Here is a 5,520-nt window from a genome sequence, read left to right as displayed (position 1 = left end):
CAACCCCGATTTCCCACATCCTTTTTAGCGATACATTGGAAATTTTCAGGTAAATTTTTTTTTTTTTTTTTTTTTTATATACCGGTTCCACCAAATTTCTACTAAAATTTTGGCAGAGTCTCCTCTATAATAGGAGGTCCCAAGTTATCGACAAAACCATATTACACTTCCAATTTTAATTCACATCCTGATCCAATCATCCTGGATCTCAACCCAACTCAACATCATCAACACAGCACCTGTTATTCAATAACGTCATATAATGTAATTCAACTTAAAGATTCGATTTCCAACTCTAAACATGCATGGTTAAATAGGTACTTAAAGTTACAAACATTAAATTAAAGTCATACATTCAAATTTACAAATTAATATTACATTTCAAGTTTTAGGATATAAGACTCTTAATTTACAAATAATTACATGGTCAAAAGCAAAAGGTAACTAAACCAATATCATTCCGGACGCGACCTTGATAGACCTGAAAATACAAATTAACGTGTACACATAAATATAAAAAGGTAGTAACAAACAATAACAATGATAGGTAACAATCTTCACTTTTGAGACATAAAATTAGGTATAAACCTCTTTTACAACATGCATTTTCAATCTATTACCAATATCCATCTAATATCCTTTCCCATTTGTTGAGAATAATTTCATCTTGAAAATCTCAACACAACTTAATGATTTTCGAACACCATCTCCTTATAAATCAATGCTCTCTTTATACCAAGACATTTCTCTCTTGATATCATTAGCTTATCTCATTCCTTTGGAATAACTAATTACTATTTTCCCTTTTATTTTCTAGAAAGTAATCGCCGACACTAATAAATCTCATTAGTATCATTAGTCTTTTAATATTGGGATAGACTAATCACTTACATTCACGTACCGATATTAACACAACCGATTAGTATCATTAACTATTCTTTTCTGGAGTATCAAATCTTATTCATATCTGATTTACCATCCAAGTTGTCAATGTCAAGAACCCTTGACACTGTCAGCCTCCTTACCTGGAGTAGCTAATCACACCAGAAATGGTTACCGATACCAATGTAACCCATTGATATCATTAACTATTCTCGACCCAGAATAGTTAATAAACCTATCTTTTTCACTGAACCAGGAGTAACCATGCCGATGTTAGTAATCTTTACTAACATCATTAGTCACCCAATTGCTCGGGATCGACTAATCAATTTAAGAAATGCCGGCACCAATGAAACCTCATTGATACCATTAGCAATCCAAACCCGAATTGCTAATCAATGTTGTCTGAAATGCCGATACCAATGAAACCTCATTGATACCATTAGCTATCCAAACCCGGATAGCTAATCAATGTCACCCTAAATGCCGGTACCAATGAAACCTCATTGATACCATTAGCTATCCAAACCCGGATAGCTAATCAATGTCACCCTAATTACCGGTACCAATGAAACCTCATTGATACCATTAGCTATCCAAACCCGGATAGCTAATCAATGTCACTTGAAATTTCCATTCGTATCAATCCCCCTTTCTTTCTTTTCTTCTTCTTCTTTTTGTTTTGTTCTTTTTTTCTTTTAACATCATATGCATTATAATAACTGTTGTTAAGCATCATTCCCACACAAACTTAGTTATCAACACTACGACCATAATGACATAATTAATTCGATACATAACAACACACGCAAGTCACTCCTATTCGTTCAAACATTATCCTAACCAATAGAGGTATACTGTTGCACATAAGGTACTCTTACTCATTTCAATATCATCGAAGCAATAAAACAATAAATTCTAAAATTTACCAATAAGTTTACTCAACTTAAAAAGACAAAGTGCGATACACGTGCTTCCTTCACATAAATTATTTAAACACAACGCATCATCAGTATACATATATAAATCGAGCATCAATAATTTAATCATAATATACCATTAATTTATCACCCTAAAGTCGGTACACTTCATTTTTGTTATTATACATCTAACTCAGCAGTCAGTACAGTAGTGCCACTAACTCTATTCAAACCAGCTAGTCCACTATATTTTCCTTGACATAAACATTCACAATTACACAAGCACAAGTACATTTATAGAAAATACCATTTATTTAACTCTAACAAGTATTGTAAAAACAAAAGTTTGAGGTGTAAGACACCTACCTCATGCTTTAACTCGCGCAAAAGTCCCATGCTACTGAACAGATTCTGCAATCTCTCCTGTATCATTAAAGATACATATCAAATGTGGCTCCACCATAATTGAAAATTCCATTCTAAAATTCATTTAAATTTAGAATCGCATGACACATGCATTCGCATATTTATTTATTTATTTCCTTTCTTTTCATGACTTGTTTTTCCAGGCTGAATATCTTTAAACATGACCTAACAATCTTAATTTATTTTATTTTATTTTATTTTTGTCTACACAATCCATCATGTACAGACTTAGTAACATCACACCCTTGCATTTATTCATAGCATTGAAACTAATTCATTTTCCTTATCAAACCAACTCTTGGCCGAATGACCTTATTTTTTATTTATTTATTTTCATAATGAGTTTTTCAATTCTTTTTCATAAGTCCACTTTACTTCATCTTAAGTAAATTTAACAACATATTTTCATCATAATTCCATGTACGCCTTAATTTAACCTTTTCCTCCCCTTTTATTATTCATTTGGACAACATTAAAATTCCATAAAATGAAATTTTCCTCACATTAATCTATTATTTCAAACATAACACAATTCATTTGGCATTCAACAAACCACAATCCCATAAAAATCCCCATAACATTAGGTCAAATAAACTCAAGTTCAAGATTTCCATTTTTGGTTGGATTCCATATTATGATGAGAATTTGTATCTTTTTAAAATTCTTCCAATGACACTTTACCTAATTTTCTTTATACAAATATATGCATCCATACCTAATTTTCATAGAAAATGAATCAAAGTCTTATCTCCTTATTTCTTCTTCATTTGGCCGAATGCCTTTATTCATGATGAGGGATGATTCCCTTTTTAATTATTCCAGATAAACGTTTACCAATTCATTTCATATCTATTCTAACCTCATTCAACTCAAATTCCATAGCAATTAAAACAATTAAGCTCATCCTCTCATTTATATGTGTAGGCCGAATCTTTGCATTAAATAGAGGATAAAGTTTTCTTCAAGTTTTCTTTCAATTACCACTAGACCCAATCCTTTTTAATGCCTAAAAACATATATCCATTAAATCAACAAACTCAATGTCCCTTCATCCAAATTTCAAAACTTCCCTAACACATTTTACAACACAATTAATCTATAACAACACTAATAACAAGAACACATTTTACCATTACATCTTACATAAACTCTACACCCACACAATTCTAATTTCATCAAAACATGTAATTAAATCAAGCTTCCTAAATGTTTTACTAAGACTAGCAATAGATTCAAATAGCAACAACTCATCCACCTTTGATTATTTCCTTGAATCCAACGGTCAGAATATATATCATTGTGTTGTATACAATATATCTCAAAATCAGAATAATCCAACGGTTGGATCTCCATAGATCTGAATAAAACCGAACTAACCTGAAAATGGACGAGCTACTGTTCAACACCAACCAAACCTTGCCAGAGAGTGAGTTTCCGATCTCCACCGTCCAGAATGAAGGCCACATCTAGTCGCACCACATATCCAAAAATAGGCACGATCCAACGGTGGAAGAGAGAGAAATCGGCCGGCGACCAAAACTTCCCTGCAGGTATATTCCCTTTTGTTTTCCAGGACCCTTCCGATGATGATTGCTGCTCAATGGATTATGTTCCTTCAAATCTCTCCGGTCAGTTAATAGAGGAGTGTGAGAAGAAAAATATATCCAAAAATCAACATGATCCAACGGTGGATTCCAGAGATATGGCCACCGAAGCATTATGGGTTCATCCAAATCCTGCACCTCTCTCTAACCGAATTCTCTATTGTCTCTCACCCCTTTTCGTTTTTCTTTCTCTTTTTTTTTTTTTCTTATTTAATCTGGTGGCCTTTTGCTGTTTTTAAAGGCACCATTGTTTTCCTAATTACATTTATGTCCCTCATTTATGTATTTATATATTATTTCTTTTCTCTCTCTCTCTTTTTTTTTTTTTTTCATGGAAACCATCCGGATTGTTTCTGTTTAAATCATTAGTCTTTACCAAACTCCTATTGGGATAATATCTTTCACCAATGTAGAAAAACATATTAATAGACTTCATGCAAAATTTCATCCCAATCCGACGATTGGCTTGAGAGCTCTGCTTTCTAATGTAAAATTGGTCAGTTTATGACTTTTCATCAACTATCCAAATTTTCTTGTTCAATCTTCACATAAAATAATATCAATTATCCTTCTAAACCTTTAAGGTCATTTTATTATTTTGGAATATATTCATTTTGTCATTTCTCTCATTATTTTATTCATCAAAACAAGTTACCAGTTTCTCTATCTTTATGAATTCTAAAACAAAATTCATTTTATGGAGGTCATCCCCTCCATTATATATCACTTTCAGTCTTACGTTTACATGGCAGGTTATACATCCGCATATTTAAATCATAAATTTTCTAGGGTTTCACACTTGGCCGTATGCACAAAAAACATTTTTTTCTCTTTTTTCAATTTTTTTGTATTTTTGGAAGTTTTGAAGAAAACCGGGTATTTTAATATCAGATTTTTGTATTTTTAACAACATAAAATACCACCCGATATTAATCAAAATGACATAAAAACTACAGGGGAAATTATAAAATGCTGAAACAAATATTTTTGATTTTTTTTCTTTGAAATGGGCCGGGTCAGGCCCAAATACATGGGCTGGGCCGAACCAGGGCCAAATGCATGGGCTGGTTACTGTGTGCACAGTAACCAGACAATTAATTAGCAAGTACTGTGCATGTGCACACAGTAACCCGTGAATTAATTAGTCAGTTACTGTGCACAACACAATAACTAGCTAATTAATCTTCACTTGCTGCAGAACGTAAACGTTCTGCATGCAAATGAAGCTGAAGCAAAAAACAACAAGGAAAGGGAGAAAGTTACCTGGAGCGGTGGTGATGCTAGCAGCAGCTGATGCGGCAGGGGTGCTGGCTGTTTGCGGTGGCCGGCGGTGCTGTTTTCCTCTCTCTCTCTCCTCTGTTTTACTCTCTTGTTTGCTTATTTTTCTTCTTCTTCTATTTTGCTCTCTCTCTCTCTTCTCTTCTACTTTCCTCTCTCTGTCTCTCCCTTCTCTTCTCTTCCCCCTCTCTTGTTTTTTTTTTTTTTTGTAGTTATTATTATTTTTTTTGTGGGGACCCAAAAATGGGTTACAACATAACTAATGCTCCAAAAAACTTTCAAGTGAGAAACACTTAGTTTTCTTCCACTTTATGCTTTTTGTGGAGTCATGTTATTCAAGCCTATGGCATGACATCTATTTGATAAATATATAGCATAATCTACAGCTTCGACCCAAAACTCTTTAGACA

The 5,520-nt window shown here is 33.1% G+C and overlaps 1 long non-coding RNA gene across 1 annotated transcript; it reads right to left on the bottom strand.

Moving 5' to 3' along the window:
• Nucleotides 1–316: 316 nt before the first annotated feature.
• Nucleotides 317–4,057, bottom strand: LOC118061935 (uncharacterized). The gene is made up of 3 exons (XR_004689682.2): nucleotides 3,606–4,057; nucleotides 2,169–2,225; nucleotides 317–481 (listed from the first exon to the last, which is right to left on the bottom strand). It is a non-coding gene; the product is annotated as an uncharacterized lncRNA (long non-coding RNA).
• Between the last annotated feature and the right edge of the window lie 1,463 nt (nucleotides 4,058–5,520).

Source organism: Populus alba, chromosome 1, assembly GCF_005239225.2.
Source record: "Populus alba chromosome 1, ASM523922v2, whole genome shotgun sequence".
Lineage (NCBI taxonomy): Eukaryota > Viridiplantae > Streptophyta > Magnoliopsida > Malpighiales > Salicaceae > Populus > Populus alba.
This window is presented reverse-complemented; position numbering and strand designations above follow the sequence as displayed.